This window comes from Oratosquilla oratoria, chromosome 18 (assembly GCF_046742065.1).
Source record: "Oratosquilla oratoria isolate Oo_2021 chromosome 18, ASM4674206v1, whole genome shotgun sequence".
NCBI lineage: Eukaryota > Metazoa > Arthropoda > Malacostraca > Stomatopoda > Squillidae > Oratosquilla > Oratosquilla oratoria.
In genome coordinates, this window is record NC_134794.1 from 4,538,414 (window position 1) to 4,560,925 (window position 22,512).

The 22,512-nt window shown below is 40.3% G+C and overlaps 13 non-coding genes across 13 annotated transcripts; all 13 read left to right on the top strand.

Annotated features, from left to right (window-relative positions):
- Nucleotides 1-1,214: 1,214 nt before the first annotated feature.
- On the top strand, nt 1,215-1,296 carry TRNAS-AGA (transfer RNA serine (anticodon AGA)). The gene has a single exon. It is a non-coding gene; the product is annotated as a tRNA-Ser (tRNA).
- Nucleotides 1,297-2,857: 1,561 nt separating this feature from the next.
- TRNAS-AGA (transfer RNA serine (anticodon AGA)) lies at nt 2,858-2,939 on the top strand. The gene has a single exon. It is a non-coding gene; the product is annotated as a tRNA-Ser (tRNA).
- A 5,838-nt stretch (nt 2,940-8,777) lies between these two features.
- On the top strand, nt 8,778-8,859 carry TRNAS-AGA (transfer RNA serine (anticodon AGA)). Its single transcript has one exon. It is a non-coding gene; the product is annotated as a tRNA-Ser (tRNA).
- Nucleotides 8,860-10,892: 2,033 nt separating this feature from the next.
- TRNAS-AGA (transfer RNA serine (anticodon AGA)) lies at nt 10,893-10,974 on the top strand. The gene has a single exon. It is a non-coding gene; the product is annotated as a tRNA-Ser (tRNA).
- Nucleotides 10,975-12,394: 1,420 nt separating this feature from the next.
- Nucleotides 12,395-12,476, top strand: TRNAS-AGA (transfer RNA serine (anticodon AGA)). Its single transcript has one exon. It is a non-coding gene; the product is annotated as a tRNA-Ser (tRNA).
- A 1,083-nt stretch (nt 12,477-13,559) lies between these two features.
- On the top strand, nt 13,560-13,641 carry TRNAS-AGA (transfer RNA serine (anticodon AGA)). Its single transcript has one exon. It is a non-coding gene; the product is annotated as a tRNA-Ser (tRNA).
- An 897-nt stretch (nt 13,642-14,538) lies between these two features.
- On the top strand, nt 14,539-14,611 carry TRNAR-ACG (transfer RNA arginine (anticodon ACG)). Its single transcript has one exon. It is a non-coding gene; the product is annotated as a tRNA-Arg (tRNA).
- An 856-nt stretch (nt 14,612-15,467) lies between these two features.
- On the top strand, nt 15,468-15,549 carry TRNAS-AGA (transfer RNA serine (anticodon AGA)). The gene has a single exon. It is a non-coding gene; the product is annotated as a tRNA-Ser (tRNA).
- A 924-nt stretch (nt 15,550-16,473) lies between these two features.
- On the top strand, nt 16,474-16,546 carry TRNAR-ACG (transfer RNA arginine (anticodon ACG)). Its single transcript has one exon. It is a non-coding gene; the product is annotated as a tRNA-Arg (tRNA).
- A 336-nt stretch (nt 16,547-16,882) lies between these two features.
- On the top strand, nt 16,883-16,964 carry TRNAS-AGA (transfer RNA serine (anticodon AGA)). The gene has a single exon. It is a non-coding gene; the product is annotated as a tRNA-Ser (tRNA).
- A 708-nt stretch (nt 16,965-17,672) lies between these two features.
- On the top strand, nt 17,673-17,745 carry TRNAR-ACG (transfer RNA arginine (anticodon ACG)). Its single transcript has one exon. It is a non-coding gene; the product is annotated as a tRNA-Arg (tRNA).
- A 754-nt stretch (nt 17,746-18,499) lies between these two features.
- On the top strand, nt 18,500-18,581 carry TRNAS-AGA (transfer RNA serine (anticodon AGA)). The gene has a single exon. It is a non-coding gene; the product is annotated as a tRNA-Ser (tRNA).
- Nucleotides 18,582-20,721: 2,140 nt separating this feature from the next.
- TRNAS-AGA (transfer RNA serine (anticodon AGA)) lies at nt 20,722-20,803 on the top strand. The gene has a single exon. It is a non-coding gene; the product is annotated as a tRNA-Ser (tRNA).
- The last annotated feature ends 1,709 nt before the right edge of the window (nt 20,804-22,512 follow it).

Consider the following 22,512-nt stretch of genomic DNA (forward strand, 5'->3'; position numbering starts at 1 on the left):
GAATTGTCACCCTAGGATAGCCCACATGAAGAAGTCACCCTAGAATAGTCCACATGAAGAATTGTCACCCCAGGATGGCCCACATGAAGAATTGTCACCCTAGGATAGCCTACATGAAGAATTGTCACCCTAGGATAGCCCACATGAAAAATTGTCACCCTAGGATAGCCCACATGAAGAATTGTCACCCCAGGATAGCCCACATGAAGAATTGTCACCCCAGGATAGGCCACATGAAGAACTGTCACCCTAGGATAGCCCACATGAAGAATCGTCACCTATCGAAATCTGGGGTGACGATTCTTCGTGTCATCCCAAGTTGAAAAGAGGGTGTTCATGTATATACAAGAGTACCGGAGAGTATGAGAGTATGATATCACAGAGAAGTAGCCTTACCGGGAAACCGGAGGACATTTGATAGTAAACAAAAGGATTAAAAATCTGAGGAATTCATACATGCAAGCATACATACAAATACCAAAAATCCTTCCCCCTCATCAAAGGGGTGGCCGAGGAATTATTATTATTATTATTATTTTAAATGACATCGAACTTCATGTTTTGAGGGACGAAAAAGGTAACCCCCCTCGCTCAGATATTTTGCCTTTGCAGGACTGACAAACTATAAATGCACATACACACACACACATATACATATAAATGCACACACACAAATATATATATACACATACACACACACACACACACATATATATATATATATATATATATACATATATACACATGAACGCACACAAACCGCATTTCAATTTCTGCATGTCGGCTTCCATTCGGTCTCCCGATGTTGATGGCTTAGAATTAAAGTGCATTGTGGTTGTAAAAATGTATCTCTAATCACTGGGACCCATTCAGTGTAGTACACACACACACACATATAAATATATATATATATATATATATATATATATATATATATACACGTCAAATAATATAATACATAAAATTATGCGAGTTCTACTCAAACAAGACGCACAAAATTCATTGCACTCTACGACGAAAACATTGATCTGGGCAACCATCACGGTCCCTGTGTGTCCGCCTTCCCCACCGCCGCGTGAGGTCTTGAGTGTGTGAGTGTATGTGTGTGTGTGTGTGGGGGGGGGGGGTTCTGAGTCGATCATCTCCCCCCCAAACCCCCGGCCGGTCAGCAATTTATTTTTATTTGGCACAAGCTTCCCTCTCTCTCGCCGGCTGCAGTGATGGCCGAGTGGTTAAGGCGTCTGACTAGAAATCAGATGGGATCTTCCCGCGTAGGTTCGAATCCTACTCACTGCGAACTTTTTTTTTTTTTCTTTTTACTTTTAAATGACAACTATTATTTTGCTGTTAAATTATTAAAACAAATATCTACACACGTATTGAGCCATTTCATATTCATCGTAAAATGAAAGCCACTTTGCATCAGTGATACGTAAGATTCTATTCTGCCATGATACTCCTGCAAACTTCTCCCATCCGTACATATCCTGTTCAGATGTTCATTCTCTTTTTGAGTTCAACTATTTGCTCAGTCTATGAAGTTCTGAGAGAAGTATATCATCTCTGGCGTGTTTGTATAATTATTTGTACTTCTTTTTAAAGACGTGTTATACTGTATTGGAGGTAGGACGTCATATATGGTCGGCTCCAATGCTCCTGGAGTTGTTTTCATGTTTTCGGGGGGCAGTGTTTGTATGACGTGATGTGATGTATTGAAGTAACACTCGTTGGGCCCCGTTCCCTATTATACATATTTTTTTATCATACCAAGCATTTAAAAAATCATGTACAGTTCCAACTTGATCTACATTATGCCCTTGATTTCTAATTATCATATCTAGATTTGAACTCATGTATAGTTTGAGCTTGGGCTATATCACCTAAGCTATACCACGTATTCATGCATCTATTTGGAAAACCGTAATTATTCATTGGACCACGATGGAAATAAGCTTACATGCATTTTTGTGTTATCCTCGGCAATTTTAATTGCTATTTCGAACTATGTGTTCTTTTCGTTATCTGCACTTTATGTATACTGATTAATTGCCAAATAAACTTATTATCATTACTATTATTATTATTATTGTCATTATTATTATCCTTTAGACATGTGCTGTTTTGTTCTCTTGAAACCTTCCCAGTGATGTGATGTGACGGGAGGGTGTGTGGGTTGAGGACACCCTTTACTAACCCTCAACCACCAGTTCCTAATGGAGGCCTGAACCCTTCTCCTCGCCGCATCGGTGGTCCTTGAGTGAGCGAACAACGGAATTACTATTAGGCAAGCACAGGGCTAGGACCCCCTATACAATGCCCGTGCGTGCGTGCGACAGAGAGAGAGAGAGAGAGAGAGAGAGAGAGAGAGAGGGGGGGAGAGAGAGGGATAGAGATAGATATAGACAGATAAATGGATAGAGACCAAAAGAGAGGGGGGAGGTAGATAGAAACAGATAGACAGATGGATAGAGATAGAAAACAAGAGAGAGAGAGGGGGGAGGGAGAGATAGAAATAGACAGATGGATAGATAGAGAGACAAAAAAGAAGAGAGAGAGAGAGAGAGAGAGAGAGAGAGAGAGAGAGAGAGAGAGAGAGAGAGAGAGAGAGAGGGGGGGGGGAGAGATAAAGATTCGCAAGAATGCATCTGTACCAAGACCAACAAACGTTCCACTGAAAACTGCGCAGACTGGGTTGCTTCTGCGCGCCTTCTGCGCACCCTTGGGCTTTCCTGGTTCCCCTACTTGTCCTCCTCCGCGTCAGAACCGGCTACCGTCCACGTGCTCATCGTTGCGGCTTTGGCTGGGGCCGGTCGACCCCGGCCAGGTCTCATTTTTCACTTTATGGTTCCAAACATATGCAGTGATGGCCGAGTGGTTAAGGCGTCTGACTAGAAATCAGATGGGATCTTCCCGCGTAGGTTCGAATCCTACTCACTGCGCATTCTTTTTTCATGAGAAGCTTAGCATTTCAGGTGATGGTATGAGAAGACTTCCCTCCGTAAGGGGTAAAACATTTATATGCTAATATGGATACAACCTGTTTAGACACTTTAAATTCAACGTGCAAAGGCCGCCCTGCCTTGAGAAACTGGAAAATCTTCCATGACAATCCTGTAACTTATCTAATCCTTCCATTTTATAAAGGTGTTTTCAATTCGAAATTCACAATTGTTATTATTTGTTTGTTTGTTATTTGCTTGATTTATATCTATCATTAGTTATCTGTCAATTTATCATTATTTACTATTTACCTGTTTGTTTCTTATTTAACTATACCTATGCATTTATTTATCTGATTTATTATTATATACATTATTATAATTTTTTAGCTATTTTTCTTTTATTTATCATTAATATAATTTTTTCCGCATCCGTCCTAGTTATGGACCAAAAGGTCTCCTGTCAGTATGCTCCTCCTTTGTAATAATTTGTAATCTGACCGTTAATCATTGTTATTTCTCCTGTTATTACTTTGGCTACCTCTTTTGTAAGGGAGAAAAGGCCCTTGGTATATATATATATATATATATATATATATATATATATATATATATATATATATATATATATATATATATATATATATATATATCATACATATACTGTGTATATATATATATATATATATATATATATATATTTTTTTTTTTTTCTCCCTGGCTTTTCATCCAATCCATTTTCATATCTGCTTTTTACTGCCGAATGTTAGGGTGCACACATCAAATTAAATAAATTCAGAAGGTCAGTTGTATATACCGGTTGTAATGTTTTAGCTTAGACAAATCAACTGCGACTTTTCCATAACATCTTGTACTTTTATCAAAAAGTCTCATTTAATTTTGGTAATAACCATTAGTCTTATTTTGATAATATTTGCTTGACTTCAATTTCTAACCCTAATAATGACACTTCAAAAAACTTGACGATTCTCCCTATCGCTCTCTCTCTCTCTCTTTTTCTCTCTTGTAATTTGTGGTTCTTCTTGGTCATCTGTAAATCTTCCATTTTCTTTTTATGAAATTACAAAATCTTACCCAAAGTGACCAAAACATTCTTGGTTCCCTTCCAAGGTTTAATATAAATCATTTAAGAAGACAATATTTCTTTTCTTCATTACACAGGAGAGAAAGAAGAAGATTCTTTAAGAATCTTCTATTAAATCGTAGTCATGTATTGAGTACAACATACTGGGTCCTTTAACTAACCAAAAGGAGTTTTTGCGATCTCCAAACGCTTACAGAAGCTTATTCAATTCTGTGATTTCTGTCACTTGACTCAGCCAATCATGGAAAATTAGCTTCAGCATCAAATAATATACGGTATTGGAAATGGAAAACAAAAACATCAGTGGTAAAAAAAAAAAAAATTATATATATATATAATATATATATATATATATATATATATATATATATATATATATATATATATATATATATATATTGTTCATGGACATATACGTAGCTTTTCATGACATGGATGAGAATAATAATAATAATAATAATAATAATAATAATAATAATAACAATAATAATGATAATAAACAGGGAGTCTGATCCGCCCTAGCTTTGAATATGCAGCAGTGATGTACTCTCCACATAAAGTATATAAAGAAAATGGAGATAGAACAGATATCAGCGACCAATTGGGTTCCAAACCTTACAGATAAAACGTGCGGAGACAAAAAACTTTAGAATTGTTATCGATAAAAGAAAAGAGAGAAAGAGGTTCAAGTCACCAAAGTGAGTGAATAACATACATACATATACCAAAGGCTTTTTTCCCCCCCTACATGGGGGGTAGCCAAAAAGAAAAAGGTATAGAAACCACTCCCACCCATTCCACCCATGAATAACAACGAAAAAAATCTCATGTTTATGGGAAAAAATTAAAAAAGTCCACATGTCTGTAAAGGATATCAAGACACCAGTTTTTAATATAAATGCGTCAGACCATAGAACAATTTATAAGGTGACATAGACCAAGGTGAAACGATGAGTGAATTAAAAAATAGGTATGATAGTTGAACAAAAAGTGATACGATAAGAAAATTAAAAAATTGGTATGATAGTTGCATAAAAAGTGAAACGATAAGTGATTTAAAAAAATAGGTATGATGGTTGAAGGAAAAGAAAAAGAACGCCGCAACGTAGTTCCTTTTCCGTTAATTACAGTAAATGCAAATTTTAATTAGATAGATATACAAAGTTCCACCAAGGTTTCTTTTATTATTATTTGTTCTCAAAACCCTCCTTACATCTTAGCTCTATTGTTTCCACATGTCTGAGTAAAATAGTTATTTCCTCCATAATTCAAACATTTATTATTATTCAATAATTTAAATGGCCCATGACTTAAAAACCACCTCAATATCTCGCCTGCTTTCCATGCTAGATTTTGTCTATGTTTTTTTGTGTTATCCTCGACAATTTTAATTGTTATTTCGATCTATGTGTTCATTATCTACACTTCATGTATATTGATTCAATGCCAAAATAAAATTATTATTATTGTTATTATCATTATTATTATTGTTATTGTTGTCATTATTATTATGTTCATGAATTGAACTACTCGTAACCCATCCAAATATTGGAGAATGTACTTTCACACACACGCACAATAAAAACCACATATTCAGGATAATATTCCTATTCCTCGGTAGTATAGTGGTGAGTATCCCCGCCTGTCACGCGGGAGACCGGGGTTCGATTCCCCGCCGGGGAGAATCAGCATTTTGGGCGTCTCGCGGCATAAAGGTCAAAATAAGAGGGTGAGGGTGTATGATAGGGGGCGGGGTGTTTGCGTAGACTTTTTCTGTACCGCCTAACTATTTTCCATAAAAGTAGCCGTTGCCGATAAGACTGACGAGTTAAACACCATATGAGGACGGAGTCTTTATTTGTATGACGTTTCGCTTATTACAGCTTTTTCAAGACTTATTACTTGAAAAAGCTGTAATAAGCGAAGCGTCGTATAAATAAAGGCTCCGTCCTCATATGGTGTTTAACTCGTCAGTCTTCTAACTACATAACATCTGGTAAATGTAAATATATATATATATATATATATATGTATATATATATATATACATATATAAAAGGCACACTAAACGAATTACAATATGAAGTTTAAAAAATTAATTCATAATCTTAATATACACGGCGACCATTAACGGGTGCAAATATGCAGTAAATAACAAGCGACTGGGGGGGGGGAATAAAGAACAATGCACACACATAAATCACGTCAATAAGTATGAAGATGACACTTGAACAAAAATTGTACTACATTATAAATTTCTTTCTCTTCACAATTTTCTGTTCCTTCATTCCCTTTTCGACCTGTCGCTCTTACCTTATACACAATTGTTATGCTATTAGTATCCACATACCATCTGCCTAGTGTAGGCCTTATGGTCTCTTGCAGTCTCTTTTATTCTTATGTTCTTGTTTGGAACCTGTCCATCTAGCCATCAACATCAGCGTTTTCCAACATTTTCCGACCCTAAAGGCATCCCCTGTAGCCAGATCTAAGCAGTCCAGCGACCCCCTGACTATATTATGGAACTGCCTAGTGTAGGCCTCATGGTCTCTTGCAGTCTCCTTCATTCTTATGTTCTTATCTGGAACCTGTCCATCTAGCCATCAACATCAGCGTTTTCCAACATTTTCCGACCCTAAAGGCATCCCCTATAGCCAGATCTAAGCAGTCCAGCGACCCCCTAACTATTATATCATGGAACTGCCTAGTGTAGGCCTCATGGTCTCTTGTAGACTCCTTCGTTCTTATGTTCTTATATTACCACTTGAACAGTGGAGGTACGAAACATTAAATCTGGCGGTACGAGACATGATAGCCAGTGGAATGGTACTGTATATTTACCATGAGAAAGTATAAAGTGCATTCATTGTATCCTACTAATTGACATTTTTAATTTTAAATTATAAAAATACCTTTGTTCAGTAACTGAATATATCTAATCATTTCTGAGCAAGGTTTGTATCACTAATCCTTTTCATATGTTTGCGTTGTGTTTATATTGGATGGAGGTACGAGAACATTTTCTGAGATAATCAAGGGGTACTAAGGACACTGAAAAAAGGTTAAGAACCGCTGGTCTACTTGGATAAAGGAAAGTCAATGTATGCATCACCTCCCAGCAATTCTCATAATTGATTTCAGCTTCCCAGGTTGGGAACACAGGTCAGCATCAGTGATTCTTAACCTTTTTTTGGCTGCGACCCAAAATCTTGTCCAGGTTGACCATGTCTACCCTTACCTTCACAAACATCTTTACTTAAATTATAAAATACTTGTTCTTGTAAAAACTCAATTAAATCGTCTATGTCTCACTGTTTTGCTTAACCTTAGATAATAATGACTTAGGAATTCTACTTTAATTATATTTTGAAGAGGAATTTAAGTCCACAAATCGTTGGTGACCCAATCAAATCCTTGATGACCCAACTTTGGGTCGTGACCCAGCTTTGGGTCACGACCCAAGGGTTAAGAACAGCTGATCTACATAAACTTTTTCTCCGCATTTTCCTTTATCCTTTAGTCTGAGACCTTATCTACACATCTAATAAGATATAACCCGTATATATTTCATCTCCCTAGAACTACTCTCCTCCAAAGAACTGCCCTAAATGTCCACAACTCATATCCATATAATAGTCTGGATCTCGCTATGCTGTCAGTCATGCATACTTAATCAATGGACACTACCTCAAACCTCGACAGTTTCTTTAGCGTTCTCAATGCTATTGCTTGCGCCGTCACTCTAGACTCCATTTCTTCCATGTAAAGGAAAACGAACCCAAAGAGAACAAAAGTAGAAGCAGAACTGAATTGGAGTTCCATTCACCCAGAGTCGAAAATCTTGCTAAATTTTGAGGTTAACAAGTTGGGGGAAAATACAAACAGGCTCTGATTCAAACCTACAGAGCTCATATATACGCGTGTACGTGTGTGTGTGTGTGTGTGTGTGTGTGTGTGTGTGTGTGTGTGTGTGTGTGTGTGTCTGTGTGAATGTGTGTGTTAAAAACAGCGTATTCTTCAATGGAGAGTTTTGTCAGCAAATTCTATTTTTTTTTTTCTGACTGATTTTCGTTCTTGAGTGAATAATAAAACCTTTGAACTTTAGGATCTACTACTGGAAAGTAATACACATATGTTTAGCTAAACTCTGTATATTCGATATTTAATAAATACACGAATGACCTATATATAATATGTACAAACAGTGGAAGAACAGGTGCTTGTTAATTGGTAGAGACCACACAATATACACACTATGTATATATATATATATATATATATATATATATATATATATATATATATATATATATATGTGTGTGTGTGTGTGTGTGTGTGTGTGTGTGTGTGTGTGTGTGTGTGTGTGTGTGTGTATTGAGGCATTCTGACAGGTTGACATAAGTGGAGTAGGAAATACAGAAGTCTTTTCAAAAGCACCCCTGCGAAACTAGTCAGGAATAAACTCAGACTAAGACTCCTGTGTTTCCTACTCCACTTACGTCATATATATATATATATATATATATATATATATATATATATATGTGTGTGTGTGTGTGTGTGTGTGTGTGTGTGTGTAACAACGTAGAACCTATACCTGCCCATTTTCCCACGCATTGATCCAAGAACTGGAAGGAATGCATGGCGTTCCAGTATATTACCTTCTTCCTGGAAGAAGTTTGTTTTTGTCCAGGCGACAAATTTAATGTTTAATAAATCTAATTACTTTCTATGCAGTGATGGCCGAGTGGTTAAGGCGTCTGACTAGAAATCAGATGGGATCTTCCCGCGTAGGTTCGAATCCTACTCACTGCGCAAAAAAGTTTAGCGAGACTGAACTCATGATACCTGAAGTCCACTACTGGACTCACGTCTCTCTCAACTTCGTGATGCTCACGAATGAGGAAATAGGCAGTCTAGTCTCTGCGAATTTCAATACATTATTATTATTATTATCATTTTTTTTTTCCTGCTTTCTGTGAGGTTGCTCAATGGATACAGTGTTGAAACCATGAGTAGGAGGTCGTGAGTTCGATTCCCGGGACCCGCTGCGTACTTTTCACGTTGGTTTCCGATAGCCCTGGCCAGGCGAGGAGGCGATCCAAACATCGGCCTTAAAAAAAAAAAAAAAAATAAAAAAAATAATATATATATATATATATATATATATATATATATATATATGTATATATATATATATATATATATATATATATATATATATATATATGTATATATATCGTAACTGACAGGGCTTACCCTCCCATGGGTTTTTCACTTCCCACTTTATGGAAATAGATTTTTTTTTTTTTTTTTTTTTTTTTTGCTAATGTCATAACTTTGGAATTCAGTCATTTTTACATTAGTTCTTTCATGACAAAATTGACTTGGCTGTACAAACAAACATGGCAAAGGTGTCGCTTTGATCGCAGCCAAGCATGTCCTGGAGTAAGCTAATCAATTATCAATTTCTTTTCCAGTTGTCTACCTCCAATATTCCACCTACGACCTCTTGCTGACCTGGATCTGACCTTTCCTGACCCCTTCCAGTGGACCCAAAGCTAATTCTAGCCGCTTAACGGAATTTCTAGTTTTCATCTTAAAAAAGGAGACACATCTGCAAACATCTTAACATACACCCACACGCGTGCGCAAACATATGTACATATGAGTATACCTAAACACACACATACACACGTACACACACATACACAAACACAGATACACACACATGTACACACGGGTACACCCAAACACACACACAAGTACACACGGACACACATACACAAACACACACACGCACATGTACACACGGGTACACCAATTCACACACACACACACACATACACGGATACACACAGACAAACACACACACACGGATACACACACACACACACACACACGCTTGACCTGCCATCACTGACACACACACATATGCACATGCTTGACCTGCCATCAGACACAAACACGCACGGACATACACACACAAGCACACACATATACACACGCTTGACCTGCGATCACTGACAAAGAGGTAACACGACAGTAGCGTTCAGGCCATTAAAGGGAATAGATAAAACGACAGATAAGATTTCTTGGTTTGGGGCGGAAGAATGCAACGGGGTCAAGGGAATTAATGAAAGAATTCCACGTGTCTGAAGTGTGTTAGAACGAAGAAGAAGAAAAAGGAGGAGGAGGAGGAGGAGGAGGAGGAGGAGGAGGAGAGGGAAGAGAAGAAGAAAAAGGAGGAGAAGAAAAAGGAGGAGAAGAAGAAGAAGAAAAATGAGGAGGAAGAGGAGAAGAAAAAGAAGGAGGAAGAGGAGGAGAAGAAGAAAAAGAAAAATAAGAAAAAGAAGGAAGAGAAGAAGAAGGAAGAAAAGAAGAAAAAGAAGAAGAGGAAGGAAGAGAAAAAGAAGAAGAAGGAAGATGAAGGAAGAAGGAGGAGAAGAAGAAGAAGCAGGAAAAGAAGGAGAAGAAGGAGAAGAAGAAAAATAAGAAGAAGAGTATATGAAGATGCACCAATTTCAGGAATATCTTTGAAGTGGGCATAGATTAATACCATAACGAAATTCAAAGACAGGTATGACAGGAGAAGAAAATGAGACGGGGACTCACGAACATAGTTCCTTTCTTGTATATTACAATTAGGTAAACACACACACCACACACACACACGCGCGCACACACACACACACACACACACATTTATGCCTCCAATGTACGAACACCCTATGTGACTCTAGGGACCGGATGGTTCCTGACGGGTGCCAACATACCTCACGAATGGTGTCCTCGTCTCCATTCTTGTGCCACTTTTAAACACATGTGACACTTCCCCTGGCCCACTTGCAGTGATGGCCGAGTGGTTAAGGCGTCTGACTAGAAATCAGATGGGATCTTCCCGCGTAGGTTCGAATCCTACTCACTGCGCACCTTATTTATGGGAAGATCAACCGAACACCGCTTGATATGGGAAGTTCGCTGTTGGGCGAAAAGCTTTAGCAGTTTTCGTTAACTAGGGGATCGCTTCAGCATCTATAGTGCTGCTCTGCACATTTCTCAATGTCCCTTCTCTACCTTTAAATGTATTATGCACTGGTGTCTAGTTTCCTTGGTATAATGCTCCAAATATACACATCTGCATCCTAATGAATAGTAACAATCTATAATATAATAAATGCTGGCGACAGTCTCTCTTGGAATGAACTTAGGACTTGCAAGTGTTGTATAAGTGTAGAAATGTTTCTATGTCACCGACTTCCAAGCAGAACAAGAGATAAGTCACCGATCGTTACCTCTGCTTGTGTCAGAAGGTGGAGGAAATACAGTTGTAACTGATTCAGGGCAAGATCCGGTGACGGAATGTCAGCCCTTTGGGGTTGCACCCCAGGTTGGAGGTACTCGTTCATGTATTCACACACACGCATTATATACAAACATATATACATATCACAACAAAGTAATGTCGTAGCACATTAGTAAAATCATACTAATGACCCACTTTCGGAGAAGAAAAGGCGAAAGTAAAAAGATCCGTATATTTCGATCACTGTGATCCTCTTCATCATATCTGCTGAAGAGGATCACAGATCGTGATCGAAATATACGGATCTTTTTAATTTCGCCTATTTTTATCCGAAAGTGGGTCATTAATATTATATATATATATATATATATATATATATATATATATATATATATAAATATATATATATATATATATATATATATATATATATATACACACACACACACACACACACACAACATGTTCGTGAACTTTACCAACAAACTTTAGGATTACATTATCCATCGAAAACCAAACCCACAATATTCTAAAAGGAAACGAAATTATTATGTTTTCTAAATAGCGTGGCAGCCGAAGTCAGTACACATTGCAGCAACCTGACCACCGTTGCCCCGTCCTTTCCCGCGGGACGGGGAAGGGTCTGGGCACCGGTGCTCGGTTCGCTGCAAAGTGTACTGACTTGGACTACCACACCCTTTGCAAAACATAATACTTTTGCATTTCACTATAGAATATTCTAGATGTGTTTTTCGATAGAGGATATATTAAGTTTGACCTGAAGTTTACGAACATGCTGTATATACATATACACACTGTATGTTCATAGCCCATATAAACATACCTATCTCATATGTGCCATAAAGAAAAAGTAAAGAGTATATAATCACTTAACTACACCCCATGACCTCTGCCTACACTATTTCCACCATCCTATTCTAAACGACTGAGCTCTATGATACTCATCCATCCCCTTTCCTGCGGAAACATTTCCTTGTCGTTGTGACGCTTTTAGTACCATGCGAGTTCCACGTTATACCGGCTGCAGTGATGGCCGAGTGGTTAAGGCGTCTGACTAGAAATCAGATGGGATCTTCCCGCGTAGGTTCGAATCCTACTCACTGCGAACACATGTTTATAGGAAGATCAGCACACCACTTGATATGTGAAATTCACTGCTGGACGAAGATCTCCCATGACTAACTAGGCTGCACCAGAATCTATCGTGTTACTTCAGCAAACTTCTCTCTGTTGTTCCTATCTCTCATGTCTGAGCCTTTATTTTCAATCCTAACTCAAGTCAAGTGAATTCCCTATAACTTCCTTTTCTCACTGCTTCTCGCATCCAGTCCCATCCTCACACTAAGATCCTTTCCAAAATAAAATTTCAGTTTTGTCTGTTCTTCGGCCCAATCCGTTCTTTTCCTGTGCTTTATGTTTATTCCCGGTAATGATTCCCATTTCCTGCTCTTTTGCTCAATCCGTCTGTCCAATGATGCCCCTCACATCCAGTGCAGCTCCTCGGATGAAGAGAGGCCGAAACACGTACACTAAAGTCTGTGCGCTGCAAGGAGTCCGTTCAGGGTGTTGTGATTTACTACTAGCCATTCTACCAAACCTTAGTACATACCACTCTTTTATTTCCCAACCAATTGCGATTTCTTTTATTCTGTATATAGTAAAGGAAACTATAATACTTAGGATTATAACAACGATTTGAATAACTTCTATGACACGTGGCAACAGCGCCTTTTCCCTCCCATGTTGCCACGTCGAGGTGCCACGGGTGAGACTGGCGGGACAGGATGGGTAATCATTGTTATAATCATAAAAAAGTGATATTCTACGAACTATAGTTTACTTTACTATATACAGAATAAAATAAAACCAAAGAGCACATACGTGGAAAATAAGAGAGAAAGAGGCATGTGCAAAAGTTGATCTGGCACAACGTATGCCACACCCTGAACGGACTCCTTCGAGCGCACAGACTATAGCCGTATCGAGAGTCCTCGGTCGAACAAGCAACGGAGTTATTCTGCTGGTGATTAATGGTCCGAGCTTTGATTATGAGTATAATTTCCCCGGTATATCAACATAGGATACAAGAACAATCAATGAAGTCCTACTACCTGTAGTCAGATGAACTTTGTCTCATCCTTCTTACAAAACCTATTTCATTTTGGTAAACAGGCCACCAACTTCCAATGCAGTGATGGCCGAGTGGTTAAGGCGTCTGACTAGAAATCAGATGGGATCTTCCCGCGTAGGTTCGAATCCTACTCACTGCGATCTCATGTTTATAGGAAGATCAGCCTAACACCACCTGGTATGTGAAATTCACTGCTGGACGAAGGTCTCCCATGATGAACTGGGCTGCATCAGAATCTGTCGTGTTACTTCAGCAAACTTCTCTCTATTTTCCCCTCTCTCATGTTTGACCCTCTATTCTCAATATGTCCAGTGAATTCCCTATAACTGCCTTTCCTCGCTACTTGAGTTGCTAGTTGATTGAATGATATATTCAATAATTTAGAAGTCTAGCGTGCACACGCGCGCATTTATTTACAGGAAGTAATGTCCAACGTCTCCAGAGAACTCCCGCGGATCATCTATTGTTTGACCTCACAGCGGTCATTTGGGCTGAGCGCGTTTGACCTCACCACAGGCAATTGGACCGAGCGTCTGGACACCTCCGTCTGACATTGTTAACTGCAAAATCATCATACAACCAATACAATTTTATGTGGTTCTTTTGCTTGTAAATAAATTTCTTATGCATAAATACCGAGAGTCCACACTCAGTTCATGTATTGTACATTGTAGAAGTAGAGTAGACGCAGATAGTAGATTAAATTGTATATAGCTCTATGTTTTGGCAACAGCCACCATGTGTATGTTAATAGCACAATTGGCAACTGCTAGAGTTTTCCTTCAGCCCAATTCGTTATTTACGTGGGCTTTGTGTCTATTCCCGGCAATGATCCCTATTTCCTTGCCTCTTGTTCAATCCGCCTGTCCGCACTTCTCTGTCCACATGACAGCCCTCACACCCAGTGTAGCTCCTTGGGTGAAGAGACCGCAATAAGTATACTAGAGTCTGTGCGCTACAAGGAGTCCGTTCAGGGTGAAGCATGAGTCGTGATTTGCTATTAGAGATTCTGCCAAGTCAACATTACAACATTATCGGCCTTGTGGCGCAACGGATAACGCGTCTGACTACGGATCAGAAGATTCCAGGTTCGAATCCTGGCAAGGTCGAGTAATATATTTGAGGACCACAATGGAAATAAGCTTACATGCTTTTTTGTGTTATCCTCGGCAATTGTAATTGTTATTTCGAACTGCGTGCTCTTTTCATTATCTGCACTTCATGTATATTGATTCATTGCCAAATAAAATTATCATTATTATGCCACTCTTTTATTCCCCATTTCTTATTCTTTTATTCTGTATATAGTAAAGGAAACTGTATAGTACAATGAGAACCACTTTTAAGGATTATAACAACGATGTGAAGGAGTTCTATGACACACGCCGAGATGCCACAAGTGGGACAAGTGGGATGGGGTGTAGGTAATCGTTTGTTATAATCCTAAAAAGTGATACTCTTTGAACTATACATATTCCTTTAGTATATACAGATTATAAAAAATAAGTAAATTTTGCGATTTCTTTTATTCTGTATATAGTAAAGGAAACTATAATGCAATGAAATTATAACAACGATGTTATATTCTACGAACTGTAGTTTCCTTTACTATGTGCAGAATATAATAGATAAACAAATTCAAAGAGTACATAGATGGAAAATTTGAGAGAGATTGAGAGGCACGTACTAAAGGTTGATTAGGTACGACGTATCCCACACCCTGAACGGACTCCTTCGAGCGCACAGACCATAGTCGCATCGATAGTCCTCGGTCGAACACGCAATGGAATTACTTTGCGGGTGATCAACAGTCTGCTTTGTAATTATGAGTATAATTTCCCAAGTATATCAACATAGGATACAAGGTCAGTCACTGGAGTCCTACCATCTGTAGTCAGATGAACTTTGTCTCATCCTTCTTACAAAACCTATTTCATGTTGGTAATCAAGCCACCAACTCCCATTGCAGTGATGGCCGAGTGGTTAAGGCGTCTGACTAGAAATCAGATGGGATCTTCCCGCGTAGGTTCGAATCCTACTCACTGCGAACTCATGTCTATAGGAAGATCACCCTAACACCACTTGATATGTGAAATTCACTGCTGGACGAAAATCTCTCCCGATTCCATGACGAACTGGGCTGCACCAGAATCTGTCGTGTTACTTCAGCAAACTTCTCTCTATTGTTCCCCTCTCTCATGTTTGACCCTCTATTCTCAATTATAACATATGTCAAGTGAATTCCCTATAACTGCCTTTTCTCACTACTTGAGTTGCAAGTTGATTGAAGGATATATTCAATATTTTAGAAGTCTAGCATGCACACGCGCGCACTTATTAGTCACAGGAAGTAATGTCCAACGTCTCCAGAGAACTCCCGCGGACCACCTATTGTTTGACCTCACAGCGGTCATTTGGGCTGAGCGCGTTTGACCTCACCACAGGCAATTGGGCCGAGCGCCTGGACACCTGCGTCTGACATTTCCAACTGCAAAATCATCATACGACCAATATATTTTTCTATATGTGTTTCTATTACTTGTAAATAAATCACTTATGCATAAATACCGAGTGCCCATACTCAGTTCATGTATTGTACATTGTAGAAGTAGAGTAGACGTAGATAGTAGAGAATAAATTGTATATAGCTCCCTGTTTTGGCAACAGCCACCATGTGTATGTTAATAGCACCATTGGCAACCGCTAGAGTTTTCCTTCGGCCCAATTCGTTCTTTTCGTGGGCTTTGTGGCTATTCCCGGCAATGATCCCTATTTCCTGGCCTCTTGTTCAATCCGCCTGTCCGCACTTCTCTGTCCACTGACGCCCCTCACACCCAGTGTAGCTCCTTGGGTGAAGAGACCGGAACAAGCATAATAGAGTCTGTGCGCTACAAGGAGTCCGTTCAGGGTGAAGCACGAGTCGTGATTTGAAACTACTAATTCTATACCAAATCAACCTTTGTACATTATCGGCCTTGTGGCGCAACGGATAACGCGTCTGACTACGGATCAGAAGATTCCAGGTTCGAATCCTGGCAAGGTCGAGTAATATATTTGAGGACCACAATGGAAATAAGCTTACATGCTTTTTTGTGTTATCCTCGGCAATTGTAATTGTTATTTCGAACTGTGTGTTCTTTTCATTATCTGCACTTCATGTATATTGATTCATTGCCAAATAAAATCATCATTATTATGCCACTCTTTTATTCCCCATTTCTTATTCTTTTATTCTGTATATAGTAAAGGAAACTGTATAGTACAATGAGAACCACTTTTTAGGATTATAACAACGATGTGAAGTAAATAGTCAGATGAATTTGTCTTATCCTTCTTACAAAACCTATTTCATTTTGGTAATCAAGCCACCAGCTTCCAATGCAGTGATGGCCGAGTGGTTAAGGCGTCTGACTAGAAATCAGATGGGATCTTCCCGCGTAGGTTCGAATCCTACTCACTGCGATCTCATGTTTATAGGAAGATCAGCCTAACACCACCTGGTATGTGAAATTCACTGCTGGAAGAAGGTCTCCCATGACGAACTGGGCTGCATCAGAATCTGTCGTGTTACTTCAGCAAACTTCTCTCTATTGTTCCCCTCTCTCATGTCTGGCCCTTTATTCTCAAAAATAACTGATATCAGGTGAATTCCCTATAATTGCCTTTTCTCACTACTTGACTTGCAAGTTGATTGAAGGGTATATTCAATCGTTTAGATGTTTAGCGTGCACAAGTGCGCACTTATTAGTCACAGGAAGTAATGTCCAACGTCTCCAGAGAACTCCCGTGGACCACCTATTGTTTGACCTCACAGCGGTTATTTGGGCTGAGCGCGTTTGACTTCACCACAGGCAATTGGGCCGAGCGTCTGGACACGTTCTGGCAACAGCCACCATGTGTGTGTTAATAGCACCATTGGCAACCACTACAGTTTTCCTTCGGCCCAATTCGTTCTTTTCATGGGCTTTGTGGCTATTCCCAGCAATGGTCCCTATTTCCTGGCCTCTTGTTCAATCCGCCTGTCCGCACTTCTCTGTCCACTGACGTCCCTCACACCCAGAGTAGCTCCTTGGGTGAAGAGACAGGAACAAGTATACTAGAGTCTGTGCGCTACAAGGAGTCCGTTCAAGGTGAAGCAACAGTCGTGATTTGAAACCTTTATTCATTTTCGGCCTTGTGGCGCAACGGATAACGCGTCTGACTACGGATCAGAAGATTCCAGGTTCGAATCCTGGCAAGGTCGAGTAAGATATTTGAGGACCACAATGGAAATAAGCTTACATGCTTTTTTGTGTTATCCTCGTCAATTGTAATTGTTATTTCGAACTTTGTGTTCTTTTCATTATCTGCACTTCATGTATATTGATTCATTGCCAAATAAAATCATTATTATTATGCCACTCTTTTATTCCCCATGTCTTATTCTTTTATTCTGTATATAGTAAAGGGAACTGTATAGTACAATGAGAACCACTTTTTAGGATTATAACAACGATGTGAAGGAATTCTATGACACATGGCAGACCCTTTTCCCCATATTGCCACGCCGAGATGCCACAAGCGAGACAAGTGGGATGGGGTGGGTAATCGTTGTTATAATCCTAAAAAGTGATACTCTATAAACTAAACATCTTTCTTTACTATATACTGATTATAAAAAATAAACAAATTCAAAAAGCAAATAGATGGAAAATAAGATATTGGGAGAGAAGCATGTACTAAAGGCTGATTGGGCACGACGTATCCCACACCCTGAACGGACTCCTTCGAGCGCACACACTATAGTCGCATCGATAGTCCTCGGTCGAACACGCAATGGCATTACTTTGCGGGTGATCAGAAGTCCGCTTTGTAATAATGAGTATAATCTCCCAAGTATATCAACATAGGATACAAGGACATTCACTGGAATCCTGCAACCTGTAGTGAGATGAACTTTGTCTCATCCTTCTTACAAAACCTATTTCATGTTGGTAATCAAGCCACCTTCTTCCACTGCAGTGATGGCCGAGTGGTTAAGGCGTCTGACTAGAAATCAGATGGGATCTTCCCGCGTAGGTTCGAATCCTACTCACTGCGAACTCATGTTTATAGGAAGATCACCCTAACACCACTTGATATGTGAAATTCACTGCTGGATGAAAATCTCTCCCGACTCCCATGACGAACTGGGCTGCACCAGAATCTGTTGTGTTACTTCAGCAAACTTCTTCCTATTGTTCCCCTGTCTCATGACTCTTTATTCTCAATTCTGTTAGAATTTAAGTCAAGTGAAGTCCCTATAACTGCCTTTTCTCACTGCTTCTCACATCCAGTCCCATCCTCACTCTTAGATCCTGTCCACAAAAAAAAAATCAGTTTTGCCTCTTCTTAGGCCCAATTCGTTCTTTTCGTGTGCTTCGTAGTTATTCCTGGCAATGATCCCTATTTCCTGCCCTCTTGTTCATTCTGTCTGTCCGCACTTTCTCGGACCACCGATGCCCCTCTCACTCAGTACAGCTCCTCGGGTGAAGAGGGCGAAACAAAGTAAAGTCTGTGCGCCCCAAGAAGTCCGTTCAGGTTGTGGCTTAAATCGTGATTTACTACTGGCCATTTTAACAAATCAACCTTAGTACATCACGATCACGATCACGAATCCCTTAACCCCCCGGGGTCGTAGGGGCACTGCATCGATGAACAATTCACCAGTGACCTCCATCTTTCACGGTCGTGGGCAAGGGCCTGGGTCTCTGCAAAGTTCTTCCCTGTCCATTCTGTGATATTGTCTACCCACTTCTTCCTCTGCCTGCCTCGTCTCCTCTTCCCCTGAACTGTCCCTTGGAGGATGGTTTATGACCGTGTCACATGTCCATACCACTTCAGCTTTCTCTTCCTCACTGTGGTCAGGAGGTCTTCATAGTGCTTCACATGCTGTGAGATCGTCTTGCGCACTTCTTCGTTTGTGATGTGATCTGTGTATGAGATGCCAAGGAGTCTTCTGAAACACCTCATTTCCATTGCCTGGATCTTTCTCTGCAGTTCTGCTGTCAGCGTCCATGTCTCACATGCGTACAGGAAGATGGACAGGACTAATGCATGGAGTAGCTTCAGCTTTGACTGGAGACAGATGTTCTTATCTCTCCATATGTGTTTCAGCTTTGCAAATGTTGTTGCCGTCTGTGCTGCTCTTGCTAGAATTTCAATCTTTGATCCTTCTTCGTTATGTATGGCTCCAAGGCACTTGAACTCAGTCACAGTCTCGAGTTCTTGTCCGTTGACTGTGATCTTTCTTTCGATTGGTGTTGCGCTGTTTGTCATCAACTTTGTCTTCTCGGCACTGATCTTCATTCCAAATCTGGATGATGTCCTGTCCAGACGGTTCACCAAGGTCACGAGTTCCTTTTCGTCTCCAGCCAACCCATCGATGTCGTCGGCGAACCGCAAGTTTGTGATGGTCCGGCCTCCAATGCTGATTGTGCCATGATGATCTTCTAGGGCTTCAGTCATTATGCGTTCAAGGAAGATGTTGAACAAGGTTGGTGATAGCAGACATCCCTGTCGGACCCCTACCGACGTATGGAACCAGTCTCCCGTTGTGCCTTTTACAAGTACTTTTACTTAGTACATGCCACTCTCTTATTTCGCATCTATGTGCTAATTGGATTTTTTATATAGTAAGTGAAGTTCGAGAGTACAATGAAATTTAATTTTTAGGATTATAACAACGATGTGAATAATTTTTATGACACCTGGCAACAGCGCTTTTTCCCTCCATGTTGCCACGCCGAGGTGTCACGGGTGAGACAGGTAAGATGGGGTATAGGTAATTATCGTTATCATAATCCTAAAAAGTGTTCACTGTACTGTACAGCTTCCTTTACTACATACATAATACAAAAAATACATTCAAAGAGCACATGCATGGAAAATAAGACACACACACACACACACACACACAGAAAGAGATAGGTTGGTACTAACGTTGATTTGCCACGGCGTAAGCCAAACCCTGAACGGACTCCTTCGAGCGCACAGACTATAGCCGTATCGATAGTCCTCGGTCGATCAAGCAACTGAAGTACTTTGTGGGTAATCAATGGTCCGCTCTGTAAGTATGAGCATATTTGCTCCAGTATATCAACACAGGATACAAGGACAATTACTGGCGGTCAGATGAACTTTGTCTCATCCTTCTTACAAAACCTATTTCATTTTGGTGAACAAGCCACCAACATCCAATGCAGTGATGGCCGAGTGGTTAAGGCGTCTGACTAGAAATCAGATGGGATCTTCCCGCGTAGGTTCGAATCCTACTCAATGCGAACCCAAGTTTATAGATGGATTAGAATAACAGTTGCCCAATCTCACTTGATGTTCACTACAGAAACTTCCATGAGTTATGGGATTGCGACACTGCTATCAGCGATACATACATACATATACCAAGGCTTTTTCCCCCTTTCAAGGGAGGTAGCAAAAAAGAGAAAGGCATAAAAACACTCCCACCCATTTCATCCCTAAATACACTCCACACCCCTCCCACCCTTCCTCTCATCTGAGCACCTCCTGGATGACGGGTCATCCCTGCACCCTGCCCACCGCCCTGGGTCAGAAGCAGTGTCGCAGGACACAGCACATCCACAGCAAGGCCGCTTCATTTAATCGGCGACCCCCCCTCTCCGTCCCCCCTTGCATATAAGGAGAGGACGGGGAGAAATCCCTTCGGGCTGCGTCAAAACTCACTCACACACTACCCCCCCACCCCCCCACCCCGCCCATTTCTCCCCATGCAGTCACAACATCATCCATATACAACCATTCTCCACTCACCTCTGTCTTCCGTCCTCTCCCTTCCTTCCTCAACAGACATTCCCCTCTTCCCCAAAGCCCCTTCACCCCATCCATCCACCTCATCCTAGGACGTCCCCTCATGTTCACTCCCTCCACATCTGCCTTCCATACCTCTTTTACTAGTCTTTCTTCACTCATTCTTTCCATGTGTCCAAACCATCCTAATATTCTTTCATCAACCCTCTCTCCCAAAACCTTTTTCACCCCTGTTCTCCTCCTCACCTCCTCATTTCTCACTCTATCTAGCCTAGTAACCCCCACTCTACTTCTCAGACACCTCATCTCAAACACATTCAAACTCCTTCTCTCTTCTTCTCTTATGTTCCACGTTTTTTGCCCCATACAGTGCTGTTGGCACAATCACTCCTTCATACAGTCTCCTCTTCGCATCCATTCCCAAATGTCTATTTCTCATTACACTCTTTAAACCACCAAGGCATTTACTCGCTTCTCTCAATCTACATTCTACCTCCACCTTCACTCCACCTTTTCCTGCTACACTTGCACCCAAGTATCTAAAACTATCCACTTCCTCCAGTCGCTCTCCCTTAATGTTCACTTCCAGTCTACTGCCACTTTCACCCCTTGTACATCTCATCACCTTACTTTTACCCACATTTATCTTTAACTTTCTTCTATCACATACTCTCCCAAACTCTGCCACCAGCTTCCTCAATCCCTCCTCTGACCCGGCTCAGCGATGCCCCTGAGATCAAAAGATCTACCACATCTCCACCTCCTTTTAGCCAGTTTTATTTTATGTTAATTGGTTATTAAAATCCAGTGAATTTTACGAAAGCAATTGCATTTTTTACAATTGCAATCAGAATGATGCCCCAAAATGCTATCAAGAGGCTTTGCAATGGTATAAACATCCAGTTTCTTATAGACGGTAACAATCCGTTTAACTTGAAATGTTTCCTGGCTGACAAAGACCACGGAGCAACTGACAAAAGGCAACTATTTGCTGACGAAACTGTCACATGTGGTCATACCGAGTCAGCCTTCCAATGAATAGCATTTTGCTTGGCAGGAGCTGCTAATATTTTTGGACTCGAAATCAGCTCCACAAGAACACCATCTCCTTCGAAGGCAACCGTTGACAGAGCCTCGAGAAAAGGAGCAGGCGAAAGAGCCCCGGTCCTTTAGTGACCATCACTAACCAGACCTTCAACTGCAA